This window comes from Colias philodice, chromosome 21 (genome assembly GCF_061535455.1).
Source record: "Colias philodice isolate Cphi_HAF_F1 chromosome 21, ilColPhil1 Martin Lab GWU primary, whole genome shotgun sequence".
Classification (NCBI taxonomy): domain Eukaryota; kingdom Metazoa; phylum Arthropoda; class Insecta; order Lepidoptera; family Pieridae; genus Colias; species Colias philodice.
This window is the reverse complement of record NC_143106.1, coordinates 10417046-10431792: the sequence shown is the minus strand read 5'-3', so window position 1 is coordinate 10431792 and position 14747 is coordinate 10417046. Positions and strand designations below refer to the sequence as shown.

The 14747-nt window shown below is 41.8% G+C and overlaps 1 long non-coding RNA gene across 1 annotated transcript; it reads left to right on the top strand.

The window, feature by feature from the left end:
• The first annotated feature begins 1425 nt into the window (after positions 1-1425).
• Positions 1426-5225, top strand: LOC149479171 (uncharacterized). The gene is made up of 5 exons (XR_016317317.1): positions 1426-1788; positions 2329-2521; positions 3124-3255; positions 4021-4158; positions 5089-5225. It is a non-coding gene; the product is annotated as an uncharacterized LOC149479171 (long non-coding RNA).
• Positions 5226-14747: the final 9522 nt, after the last annotated feature.

The window sequence follows — 14747 nt, the reverse complement described above, 5'->3', positions numbered from 1 at the left end:
CATATAAATGGCGGCTTCCGTTGATCAAATTGTTGCCATATAACTGCATATCTGATGGATGACAATTGTCCACAGATAAAAAAATTAAGAAAAATAAATAAATAGGTAATATTTCAAAATTATTTATTTTAAAATACTAAAAAAATATGAGAATTCACAGTCAGTCCTACATTTTTAAAAGCAAGAATAAAACCACGGGCGAAGCCGGGGCGGACTGCTAGTAGTTTAAATATGATAAACAAGTGTTAAACTGAACTCTGTTTGGTGTAATGCCCACCGTGAACTTACCGCGAATGTGCATTTATCTACTTAAAACGTATTTTTTAAAGTGAAACTTTTATTATATATCGTCTCAAACTTTTTGGTCTGTGTAGCGCATGTCGCGTGTATCGCGGCTGCCGAGTAGGTATACCTACTCGGCAGCCGACCGACACGCGACATGCGCTACACAAAGCAGTGTTCGGAACCGTTCGAACAGTTTCACTTTTACCGTGGTTTCATAAAACCACACAACATTTTTTTTATTGTCGATAGGGAAGAGCTTGACCACAATCTCGCCTGATGTTAAGCTGAGATGTGGTCTAAGATGGTTCGCGCTTCTTTAGAAGGTACGGTCTACTTCACTCTACGCTTGAAGACACGTCGGGGAACAAAGATTCAGAAAGCATGTTCCAGTCCCTTGCGGTTCGGAAAAAGAAGGTGGAATCGAACCGCTTATTCCGGGTACATGGAACGTCCACCATACGTGCTTCCATACACTTGTTGGTTTTTTTTCAACAATCATGCAACAAAACATTGAGCAATGTTCAAAAAACGGTTCGATATAATTTAAAAACGATGTTCATTAACAATTAATCGGCAACGTAGAGATTAAAGCATTCAAAGTCTCGTTTAAAATGTTTACATCAGGGTTTACATGCATCAAGACATTAGAGTTTTGCCAATAAACATTCTAGTGTGAGACCTAAGACATTGATGATGATTGATGAGACATTTGAAAAAGTCTTCAAATAACGATTTTCGTGGGATATACCACTGCCATACGGACTACTGATATTATGCAAAAAATTCGGTAGTCACTTCCTATGGGTATCGAGGCGTCGGGCCATTCTATTGTGCGGTTTACCTAGATAACTACTGGACTTAGATCATTATGTAACTATTGGACCAATTTTCGTAAAAAGGCTTAGAGCATTAAATTTGGTTGTTTTAATGCGCTATGTAAAAAGGGTGTCAATAGGGAATATGCATTCAATTTTTTTATATTTTTTTATCCGATAGTATACAACATTTTATATAAGGGAGAAAAATATATAAAAAAGGGTATAAAAAAAATGTTATAAAAGTAAAAAAGTGAAAAAAACCCAACTCAAATCGACAATTCAAACGACACGGCCATTTGGCGCGCTTCGTGTGACGTCACAGTTCATGACAACAAACAAATCAAGTCAAGAAAATAGTTGAACAAGTTTTAGAAATTTCTTTCATTCAGTATCGGTATTCGTTTCTTATAATTGTTAATAAATCATTATGGAACATCAATCATCATTCTTCAATAGAAAAATACAAAAACCTACATAGGTACAAGCATTGGGTATTGACTTTTGCCTAACTGCAAAAATACAGAAATGCTCCAAACGAAGTGTTTGTCTTTGTAAATTGTAACGTAGTAATAGGTAGTATCTCAATGGTTTGTAAGGAAAAAGTGGTCATAAAGCTATGTTGGTGTAAAGAGGCGCGATCTTCCCAATTCCCAAAAGTTAATATTTTTGTGAAGATCACTTTGAGGTTAGTATTGCAAACTCTTTTATTATTTTTATTGCAGGAAGTTCAGATCTGAACATCTTAATATAAAGTATATTTATTAGTTTGGGTGCTTCAAAACAGTATTAATTAAGTACATGTTATACCTAACATGTAGGACTGCTTTTTCAAAATTCTGTTTTTTAATCATTTCAATAATCTAGTTTCTAAGATTTTTTTAGGTTGAAGAAGACACAGTTAACTACATGGAGCATCAAATCAATAATTTGAAAGAAAAACAGATCTAAAACCTAAAGATTAAAGAATGGTATCCTTCCAAACAAATTTCAAAAGCTATTTAATTTTCCCCATCTGAAGACGTACCTATGAGTAAAAGGGGTTCAAATACCTTATTCTACCAACTTTATTCTTTCTTTATATCCATTATTTTAATGTCATCATTTTCTAAAAATGTACCCCTTTTCATTGCTTCTGTTTGATGACTTACAAGATTGTATAAAATGTTGTGCATTTTCTGGATTCTTCCGACTTGTACTAACTAAAAATGGATGGATAATTTTTCAGATGTACGGGACGTGCGGGGGGGGGGGGGGTGCTGCAAGAACACTGCTGCTGCATTGGGGTCGTTGGCTACACATGCTAGAGCAGCACATACAAGACTTGCCCCTGCGCCTCCAGCTAGAGCTGCACGGTGGTTGGCTGATGATGATATAGTGCGCTGACGAATGTGCAGGATGATGCGCCACCTACACAGCAGGTAAGTGAGAAAGAGCTACTGTGGCAGCATTGGGGTCGTTGGCTTCACATACACGACTTGCGCCTGCGCATCCGGCTAGAGCTGCGCGGTGGTTGGCTGATGATGCTCATATTTATGGGCTATTGAATTATGTGCAAAATGATGCACCTCATATGCAGCAGGTTAGTAGGCACAATCGTGAACGACTGACATTATCCAATTATAGATTAGGATGACGCGTCCCCTTGGCAATAAGTCAGTGCTACTGTGCTCCCTTCGCTCACCACGCATACAAAAGCCGCATATGTGCATCTTGCGCTACGCAGTGGCTAACAAATAATGTTATAGTGCGAAATATCATTAGTCTGTTCAAGTCCACAAAGCCGAATGTAATTCCTGTTTTTGTGGCGAAACAACTGAAACGGCTAGCCCCAATCACTTCCGATCACCTCAATTATAAAACTCTTAAAAGACATTCTGATAAAATGATTAATAATATAAGTTTCTAGAACTGTAATTTGCAATTTTAAAATATACTCAGTCCTGCACATACATCCTATTTGCAACTCTACTGTTGAACTTATACAAATGCTAAAAATAATTCCCTTTTATCAAATGTGTAGGAATTATAAGCAGCTTACGAGCGTGAAGCTGTAATACTCGGTTCGAGTCTTGGCGATGGTGAAGTTACTATCAAAGAGATAGTCAGCGACGTGCACCAGCTTGAAGAGCTAACTTTGCTTGCTGAAACTATGGTAAGTCTAATCCTACTAATTTAATTTAATTTAATATTATAAATGCGAAAGTTTATGTGTATGGATATACATATTACATCCATGTGTATGTGTAAGTGTGTATGTTTGTTACTCTTTCACGCAAATATTACTGAACCGATTACAATGAAATTTATCACACATAGAGGGTTACTTGGATTAACACATAGGATAGGTTTTATCTTGGAAATCCCACGAGAACGGGAACTAGCGGGTTTTTCTTCGAATACGCGGGCGAAGCCGCGGGCGGAAAGCTGGTGGCAATATAATATGAAGCATATAAATATTTAAATAAATAGCAAAATGCCTAAATTAATATCTTTCCGGTTTTAACAACATTTATTATTTGACTCATTTTAATTTTAACTTTTTAGGTTACTAGCTTTCCACCCGCGGCTTCGCCCGCGTTTTCAAAGAAAAAACCCGCATAGTCGGGTTCCGATGATAACAAACCCACCCGTCCTTCCTCGATAATTGTACAGTTTACTCAGCGTTACCGCAAAGATCTGCTTTTAGCAGCCGTCCGCGCTCGCCGAGGATTAAATCCGTCGATATTGGAATCCCTGGACCAGATTCGAGTCTATTTGTCAACGATCAAACAAGTTACTGCTAAAACGTGAACGAGAACTAAAAGCTGAATTTAATTATTTGTACCTCTGGGTAAAAGACTCTAAAATATTGATGAGAAAAAATGGTAATTCAAAAGTTTTAGTAAAATTTAGTTATCTTCCAAAAAAAACATTACAGATGCACTTCGAATGCTTCCACTACTTGGGCCAAGAGGGCGCTAAAGGTGAAGCGGGTGAAGCGGGCGGTGCCGCGCGACTTACTGCTAGTCTTCTGGCCTTTCACGATCTGGCGAGATTGGCACCGCAACGGCTTGCTGTGAGATAATACACTCACACATACATACATACATACATACAGCAAAATTTCATACGTACACCAAACTCACACACACACATACCAAACGATAATACACCTGAACACTCACATTTACATGTATATCAATTTTATCTTCGTAGAGAGGTATCCTGCCTAAAACATCGATTAAAGTGAATTAATCGATACGAACTTGAAACATGGCAATTATAAAATTCATCAACAAATCCCTGTCCAAGATACGTAACGATAAGTATTTTACAAGTATCTACATAATTTAAAAAAATGCGTTTATTCAGGTGTACTTTATAGTCAACTTTATTGTAAACACAACGCATTTATTAATTTATGGTGATATTTATTCACAAGTAATGATTGCATTCGATTCTAGATATTAGATTTCGATTTTTAGAGTAACGTCTCTAGTATTTAAAAAGAAAAAAGGTCAATTGACACATCACTGTAGCGTCGTCAGTTCTTTAAAGCAGAAATTGTTTATTATGTTTGGAATGGTTTATTAGTAAAATCAAATATTAAAATTACATCATTTTCATCAAAATTACAGGTCATTATTATTATACATATGTAATTGTAATTGAAAAAAGTTTAAAAAATGTAGAGTTCTAACAAAACGAAATCCATACTAATATTATAAATGCGAAAGTAACTCTGTCTGTCTGTCTGTTACTCAATCACGCCTAAACTACTGCACCAATTTGCATGAAATTTGGTATGGAGATATTTTGATACCCGAGAAAGGAAATAGGCTACCTTTTATTGCGAAATATGTACCACGGGCGAAGCCGGGGCGGACCTCTAGTAACATATTATTCTAAGCCGTCCTATGAACGGTCTATGTAAACTGTATAAATTATTACGTGTAAAATGAATACTTTTTATATTATCCAACACAACCCCTTACTCGTGTTACAGTACATAATGAACGGCATCGGCGACATGATGTCCGCCGCGGTAGTATGGCGCTGGCAATGAGAGCGCGGGGTCGCAGCAACCAGCGCTGGGCTCGCGGGCGGTGCTGGGGAGAGGCTCGCGGGCGGTGCTGGGGAGAGGCTCGCGGGCGGTGCTGGGGAGAGGCTCGCGGGCGGTGCTGGGGAGAGGCTCGCGGGCGGTGCTGGGGAGAGGCTCGCGGGCGGTGCTGGGGAGAGGCTCGCGGGCGGTGCTGGGGAGAGGCTCGCGGGCGGTGCTGGGGAGAGGCTCGCGGGCGGTGCTGGGGAGAGGCTCGCGGGCGGTGCTGGGGAGAGGCTCGCGGGCGGTGCTGGGGAGAGGCTCGCGGGCGGTGCTGGGGAGAGGCTCGCGGGCGGTGCTGGGGAGAGGCTCGCGGGCGGTGCTGGGGAGAGGCTCGCGGGCGGTGCTGGGGAGAGGCTCGCGGGCGGTGCTGGGGAGAGGCTCGCGGGCGGTGCTGGGGAGAGGCTCGCGGGCGGTGCTGGGGAGAGGCTCGCGGGCGGTGCTGGGGAGAGGCTCGCGGGCGGTGCTGGGGAGAGGCTCGCAGCGCTGAGACACTGTCTCGCAGCACTGCGTCCCGCACGGCGGGCTCCACGCTGCCCGTGCGCACTTACACCTGCTGGCGTGCACACCCGAGGTGAGGCTCTATGGAGCTATATGGGAGTGTACACCTACTTGCATAGTTATATGAGTATATGCTTGAATTATACGTCACTGTTGCGACGAGCTGCACGCTGCGCATGCGTACGCGTTGCTGGCACGGTCGACGGCACGCAAGGTACGATTTTATTTTGCTTAAACGTGAGGCGGTACGCCAAGTACGATTTTATGTTGCTAAAACGTGAGGCGGTACGCAAGGTACGATTTTATGTTGATAAAACGTGAGGCGGTACGCCAAGTACGATTTTATGTTGCTAAAACGTGAGGCGGTACGCAAGGTACGATTTTATGTTACTTAAACATGAGGCGGTACGCAAGGTACGATTTTATGTTGATAAAACGTGAGGCGGTACGCCAAGTACGATTTTATGTTGCTAAAACATGAGGCGGTACGCAAGGTACGATTTTATGTTGCTTAAACGTGAGGCGGTACGCAAGGTACGATTTTGTTGTTAAAATGTGAGGCGGTACTCAAGGTACGATTTTATGTTGTTAAAACGTGAGGCGGTACGCAAGCTACGATTTTATGTTGCTAAAACGTGAGGCAGTACGCAAGGTACGATTTTATGTTGCTTAAACGTGAGGCGGTACGCAAGGTACGATTTTATGTTGCTAAAACGTGAGGCGGTACGCAAGGTACGATTTTATGTTGTTAAAACGTGAGGTAGTACTGAAGGTATGATTTTATGTTGTTAAAACGTGAGGCGGTACGCAAGGTACGATTTTATGTTACTTAAACATGAGGCGGTACGCCAAGTACGATTTTATGTTGCTAAAACATGAGGCGGTACGCAAGGTACGATTTTATGTTGCTAAAACGTGAGGCGGTACGCAAGGTACGATTTTATGTTGTTAAAACGTGAGGCGGTACGCAAGGTACGATTTTATGTTGTTAAAACGTGAGGCGGTACTCAAGGTAAGATTTTATGTTGCTAAAACGTGAGGCAGTACGCAAGGTACGATTTTATGTTGCTTAAACGTGAGGCGGTACGCAAGGTACGATTTTATGTTGTTAAAACGTGAGGTGGTACTCAAGGTACGATTTTATGTTGTTAAAACGTGAGGCGGTACTCAAGGTACGATTTTATGTTGCCTAAACGTGAGGCGGTACGCAAGGTACGATTTTATGTTGTTAAAACGTGAGGTGGTACTCAAGGTACGATTTTATGTTGCTAAAACGTGAGGCGGTACGCAAGGTACGATTTTATGTTGCTTAAACGTGAGGCGGTACGCAAGGTACGATTTTATGTTGTTAAAATGTGAGGCGGTACTCAAGGTACGATTTTATGTTGTTAAAACGTGAGGCGGTACGCAAGCTACGATTTTATGTTGCTTAAACGTGAGGCGGTACGCAAGGTACGATTTTATGTTGATAAAACATGAGGCGGTACGCCAAGTACGATTTTATGTTGCTAAAACATGAGGCGGTACTGAAGGTATGATTTTATGTTGTTAAAACGTGAGGTGGTACTCAAGGTACGATTTTATGTTGCTAAAACGTGAGGCGGTACGCAAGGTATGATTTTATGTTGCTTAAACGTGAGGCGGTACGCAAGGTACGATTTTATGTTGTTAAAATGTGAGGCGGTACGCAAGGTACGATTTTATGTTGTTAAAACGTGAGGCGGTACGCAAGGTACGATTATATGTTTCTTAAACGTGAGGCGGTACGCAAGGTACGATTTTATGTTGATAAAACGTGAGGCGGTTCGCCAAGTACGATTTTGTGTTGCTAAAACATGAGGCGGTACTCAAGGTAAGATTTTATGTTGCTAAAACGTGAGGCGGTACGCAAGGTACGATTTTATGTTGTTAAAATGTGAGGCGGTACTCAAGGTACGATTTTATGTTGTTAAAACGTGAGGCGGTACGCAAGCTACGATTTTATGTTGCTAAAACGTGAGGCAGTACGCAAGGTATGATTTTATGTTGCTTCAACGTGAGGCGGTACGCAAGGTACGATTTTATGTTGCTCAAACGTGAGGCGGTACGCAAGGTACGATTTTATGTTGTTAAAATGTGAGGCGGTACTCAAGGTACGATTTGATGTTGTTAAAACATGAGGCGGTACGCAAGCTACGATTTTATGTTGCTTAAACGTGAGGCGGTACGCAAGGTACGATTTTATGTTGATAAAACGTGAGGCGGTACGCCAAGTACGATTTTATGTTGCTAAAACATGAGGCGGTACGCAAGGTACGATTTTATGTTGCTAAAACGTGAGGCGGTACGCAAGGTACGATTTTATGTTGTTAAAACGTGAGGCGGTACTCAAGGTACGATTTTATGTTGCTAAAACGTGAGGCAGTACGCAAGGTACGATTTTATGTTGCTTAAACATGAGGCGGTACGCAAGGTACGATTTTATGTTGTTAAAACGTGAGGTGGTACTCAAGGTACGATTTTATGTTGCTAAAACGTGAGGCGGTACGCAAGGTACGATTTTATGTTGTTAAAACGTGAGGCGGTACTCAAGGTACGATTTTATGTAGCTAAAACGTGAGGCAGTACGCAAGGTACGATTTTATGTTGCTTAAACGTGAGGCGGTACGCAAGGTACGATTTTATGTTGTTAAAACGTGAGGTGGTACTCAAGGTACGATTTTATGTTGCTAAAACGTGAGGCGGTACGCAAGGTACGATTGTATGTTGCTAAAACGTGAGGCGGTACGCAAGGTACGATTTTATGTTGTTATAACGTGAGGCGGTACGCAAGGTACGATTTTATGTTGCTTAAACTTGAGGCGGTACGCAAGGTACGATTTTATGTTGTAAAAACGTGAGGCGGTACGCAAGGTACGATTATATGTTGCTTAAACGTGAGGCGGTACGCAAGGTACGATTTTATGTTGATAAAACGTGAGGCGGTACGCCAAGTACGATTTTGTGTTGCTAAAACGTGAGGCAGTACGCAAGGTACGATTTTATGTTGCTTAAACGTGAGGCGGTACGCAAGGTACGATTTTATGTTGTTAAAACGTGAGGTGGTACTCAAGGTAAGATTTTATGTTGTTAAAACGTGAGGCGGTACTCAAGGTACGATTTTATGTTGTTAAAACGTGAGGCGGTACGCAAGGTACGATTTTATGTTGCTTAAACGTGAGGCGGTACGCAAGGTACGATTTTATGTTGTTAAAACGTGAGGCGGTACTCAAGGTACGATTTTATGTTGCTTAAACGTGCGGCAGTACGCAAGGTACGATTTTATGTTGCTTAAACGTGAGGCGGTACGCAAGGTACGATTTTATGTTGCTCAAACGTGGGGCGGTACGCAAGGTACGATTTTATGTTGTTAAAATGTGAGGCGGTACTCAAGGTACGATTTGATGTTGTTAAAACATGAGGCGGTACGCAAGCTACGATTTTATGTTGCTTAAACGTGAGGCGGTACGCAAGGTACGATTTTATGTTGATAAATCGTGAGGCGGTACGCCAAGTACGATTTTATGTTGCTTAAACATGAGGCGGTACGCAAGGTACGATTTTATGTTGTTAAAACGTGAGGTGGTACTCAAGGTACGATTTTATGTTGCTTAAACGTGAGGCGGTACGCAAGGTACGATTTTATGTTGTTAAAACGTGAGGCGGTACTCAAGGTACGATTTTATGTTTTTAAAACGTGAGGCAGTACGCAAGGTACGATTTTATGTTGCTTAAACGTGAGGCGGTACGCAAGGTACGATTTTATGTTGTTAAAACGTGAGGTGGTACTCAAGGTACGATTTTATGTTGCTAAAACGTGAGGCGGTACGCCAAGTACGATTTTATGTTGCTAAAACATGAGGCGGTACTGAAGGTATGATTTTATGTTGTTAAAACGTGAGGCGGTACGCAAGGTACGATTTTATGTTGCTAAAACGTGAGGCGGTACGCAAGGTACGATTTTATGTTATTAAAACGTGAGGTGGTACTGAAGGTATGATTTTATGTTGCTAAAAAGTGAGGCGGTACGCAAAGTACGATTTTATGTTGTTATAACGTGAGGTGGTACGCAAGGTACGATTTTATGTTGCTTAAACGTGACGCGGTACGCAAGGTACGATTTTATGTTGTTTAAACGTGAGGCGGTACGCAAGGTACGATTATATGTTGCTTAAACGTGAGGCGGTACGCAAGGTACGATTTTATGTTGCTTAAACGTGAGGCGGTACGCAAGGTACGATTTTATGTTGCTTAAACGTGAGGCCGTACGCAAGGTACGATTTTATGTTGTTAAAACGTGAGGCGGTACTCAAGGTACGATTTTATGTTGTTAAAACGTGAGGCGGTACGCAAGGTACGATTTTATGTTGCTAAAACGTGAGGCGGTACGCAAGGTACGATTTTATGTTGTTAAAACGTGAGGCGGTACGCAAGCTACGATTTTATGTTGCTCAAACGTGAGGCAGTACGCAAGGTACGATTTTATGTTGCTTAAACGTGAGGCGGTACGCAAGGTACGATTTTATGTTGCTCAAACGTGAGGCGGTACGCAAGGTACGATTTTATGTTGTTAAAATGTGAGGCGGTACTCAAGGTACGATTTGATGTTGTTAAAACATGAGGCGGTACGCAAGCTACGATTTTATGTTGCTTAAACGTGAGGCGGTACGCAAGGTACGATTTTATGTTGATAAAACGTGAGGCGGTACGCAAGGTACGATTTTATGTTGTTAAAACGTGAGGCGGTACTCAAGGTACGATTTTATGTTGCTAAAACGTGAGGCAGTACGCAAGGTACGATTTTGTGTTGCTTAAACGTGAGGCGGTACGCAAGGTACGATTTTATGTTGTTAAAACGTGAGGTGGTACTCAAGGTACGATTTTATGTTGCTAAAACGTGAGGCGGTACGCAAGGTACGATTTTATGTTGTTAAAACGTGAGGCGGTACTCAAGGTACGATTTTATGTTGCTAAAACGTGAGGCAGTACGCAAGGTACGATTTTATGTTGCTTAAACGTGAGGCGGTACGCAAGGTACGATTTTATGTTGTTAAAACGTGAGGTGGTACTCAAGGTACGATTTTATGTTGCTATAATGTGAGGCGGTACGCAAGGTACGATTTTATGTTGTTAAAACGTGAGGGAGTACTGAAGGTATGATTTTATGTTGTTAAAACGTGAGGCGGTACGCAAGGTACGATTTTATGTTGCTTAAACATGAGGCGGTACGCAAGGTACGATTTTATGTTGATAAAACGTGAGGCGGTACGCCAAGTACGATTTTATGTTGCTAAAACATGAGGCGGTACGCAAGGTACGATTTTATGTTGCTTAAACGTGAGGCGGTACGCAAGGTACGATTGTATGTTGTTTAAACGTGAGGCGGTACGCAAGGTACGATTGTATGTTGTTTAAACGTGAGGCGGTACGCAAGGTACGATTTTATGTTGCTTAAACGTGAGGCGGTACGCAAGGTACGATTTTATGTTGTTAAAACGTGAGGGAGTACTGAAGGTATGATTTTATGTTGTTAAAACGTGAGGCGGTACGCAAGGTACGATTTTATGTTGCTTTAACATGAGGCGGTACGCAAGGTACGATTTTATGTTGATAAAACGTGAGGCGGTACGTCAAGTACGATTTTATGTTGCTAAAACATGAGGCGGTACGCAAGGTACGATTTTATGTTGCTTAAACGTGAGGCGGTACGCAAGGTACGATTTTATGTTGTTAAAACGTGAGGCGGTACGCAAGGTACGTTTGTATGTCGCTTAAACGTGAGGCGGTACGCAAGGTACGATTTTATGTTGCTAAAACGTGAGGCGGTACGCAAGGTACGATTTTATGTTGTTAAAACGTGAGGTGATACTGAAGGTATGATTTTATGTTGTTAAAACGTGAGGCGGTACGCAAGGTACGATTTTATGTTGCTAAAACGTGAGGCGGTACGCAAGGTACGATTTTATGTTGTTATAGCGTGAGACGGTACGCAAGGTACGATTTTATAATGCTTAAACTTGAGGCGGTACGCAAGGTACGATTTTATGTTGTTAAAACGTGAGGCGGTATTCAAGGTACGATTTTATGTTGCTTAAACGTGAGGCGGTACGCAAGGTACGATTTTATGTTGATAAAACGTGAGGCGGTACGCCAAGTACGATTTTGTGTTGCTAAAACATGAGGCGGTACGCCAAGTACGATTTTATATTGCTAAAACATGAGGCGGTACTGAAGGTATGATTTTATGTTGTTAAAACGTGAGGCGGTACGCAAGGTACGATTTTATGTTGCTAAAACGTGAGGCGGTACGCAAGGTACGATTTTATGTTGTTAAAACGTGAGGTGGTACTGAAGGTATGATTTTATGTTGTTAAAACGTGAGGCGGTACGCAAGGTACGATTGTATGTTGCTTAAACGTGAGGCGGTACGCAAGGTACGATTTTATGTTGTTATAACGTGAGGCGGTACGCAAGGTACGATTTTATGTTGCTTAAACTTGAGGCGGTACGCAAGGTACGATTTTATGTTGCTTAAACGTGAGGCGGTACGCAAGGTACGATTATATGTTGCTTAAACGTGAGGCGGTACGCAAGGTACGATTTTATGTTGATAAAACGTGAGGCGGTACGCCAAGTACGATTTTGTGTTGCTAAAACATGAGGCGGTACTCAAGGTAAGATTTTATGTTGCTTAAACGTGAGGCGGTACGCAAGGTACGATTTTATGTTGCTTAAACGTGAGGCGGTACGCAAGGTACGATTTTATGTTGTTAAAACGTGAGGCGGTACTCAAGGTATGATTTTATGTTGTTAAAACGTGAGGCGGTACGCAAGGTACGATTTTATGTTGCTTAAACGTGAGGCGGTACGCAAGGTACGATTTTATGTTGTTAAAACGTGAGGCGGTACTCAAGGTACGATTTTATGTTGCTAAAACGTGAGGCAGTACGCAAGGTACGATTTTATGTTGCTTAAACGTGAGGCGGTACGCAAGGTAAGATTTTATGTTGCTAAAACGTGAGGCGGTACGCAAGGTACGATTTTATGTTGCTTAAACGTGAGGCGGTACGCAAGGTACGATTTTATGTTGTTAAAATGTGAGGCGGTACTCAAGGTACGATTTTATGTTGTTAAAACATGAGGCGATACGCAAGGTACGATTTTTTGTTGATAAAACGTGAGGCGGTACGCAAGGTACGATTTTATGTTGTTATAACGTGAGGTGGTACGCAAGGTACGATTTTATGTTGCTTAAACTTGAGGCGGTACGCAAGGTACGATTTTATGTTGTTAAAACGTGAGGCGGTACGCAAGGTACGATTTAATGTTGATAAAACGTGAGGCGGTACGCCAAGTACGATTTTGTGTTGCTAAAACATGAGGCGGTACTCAAGGTATGATTTTATGTTGTTAAAACGTGAGGCGGTACGCAAGGTACGATTTTATGTTGCTTAAACGTGAGGTGGTACGCAAGGTACGATTTTATGTTGTTAAAACGTGAGGCGGTACTCAAGATACGATTTTATGTTGTTAAAACGTGAGGCGGTACGCAAGGTACGATTTTATGTTGCTTAAACGTGAGGCGGTACGCAAGGTACGATTTTATGTTGTTAAAACGTGAGGCGGTACTCAAGGGACGATTTTATGTTGCTAAAACGTGAGGCAGTACGCAAGGTACGATTTTATGTTGCTTAAACGTGAGGCGGTACGCAAGGTAAGATTTTATGTTGCTAAAACGTGAGGCGGTACGCAAGGTACGATTTTATGTTGCTTAAACGTGAGGCGGTGCGCAAGGTAAGATTTTATGTTGCTAAAACGTGAGGCGGTACGCAAGGTACGATTTTATGTTGTTAAAATGTGAGGCGGTACTCAAGGTACGATTTTATGTTGTTAAAACATGAGGCGGTACGCAAGGTACGATTTTATGTTGATAAAACGTGAGGCGGTACGCAAGGTACGATTTTATGTTGTTAAAACGTGAGGCGGTACTCAAGGTACGATTTTATGTTGCTAAAACGTGAGGCAGTACGCAAGGTACGATTTTATGTTGTTAAAACGTGATGGAGTACTGAAGGTATGATTTTATATTGTTAAAACGTGAGGCGGTACGCAAGGTACGATTTTATGTTGATAAAACGTGAGGCGGTACGCAAGGTACGATTTTATGTTGTTAAAACGTGAGGCGGTACTCAAGGTACGATTTTATGTTGTTAAAACGTGAGGCAGTACGCAAGGTACGATTTTATGTTGCTTAAACGTGAGGCGGTACGCAAGGTACGATTTTATGTTGTTAAAACGTGAAGCGGTACTCAAGGTACGATTTTATGTTGCTTAAACGTGAGGCGGTACGCAAGGTACGATTTTATGTTGCTATAATGTGAGGCGGTACGCAAGGTACGATTTTATGTTGTTAAAACGTGAGGGAGTACTGAAGGTATGATTTTATGTTGTTAAAACGTGAGGCGGTACGCAAGGTACAATTTTATGTTGCTTAAACGTGAGGCGGTACGCAAGGTACGATTTTATGTTGATAAAACGTGAGGCGGTACGCCAAGTACGATTTTATGTTGTTAAAACGTGAGGCGGTACGCAAGGTACGATTTTATGTTGATTAAACATGAGGCGGTACTCAAGGTAAGATTTTATGTTGCTAAAACGTGAGGCGGTACGCCAAGTACGATTTTATGTTGCTTTAACTTGAGGCGGTACGCAAGGTACGATTTTATGTTGTTAAAACGTGAGGCGGTACGCAAGGTACGATTTTATGTTGCTTAAACGTGAGGCGGTACGCAAGGTACGATTTTATGTTGTTAAAACGTGAGGCGGTACTCAAGGTACGATTTTATGTTGCTAAAACGTGAGGCAGTTCGCAAGGTACGATTTTATGTTGCTTAAACGTGAGGCGGTACGCAAGGTAAGATTTTATGTTGCTAAAACGTGAGGCGGTACGCAAGGTACGATTTTATGTTGCTTAAACGTGAGGCTGTACGCAAGGTACGATTTTATGTTGTTATAACGTGAGGCGGTACGCAAGGTACGATTATATG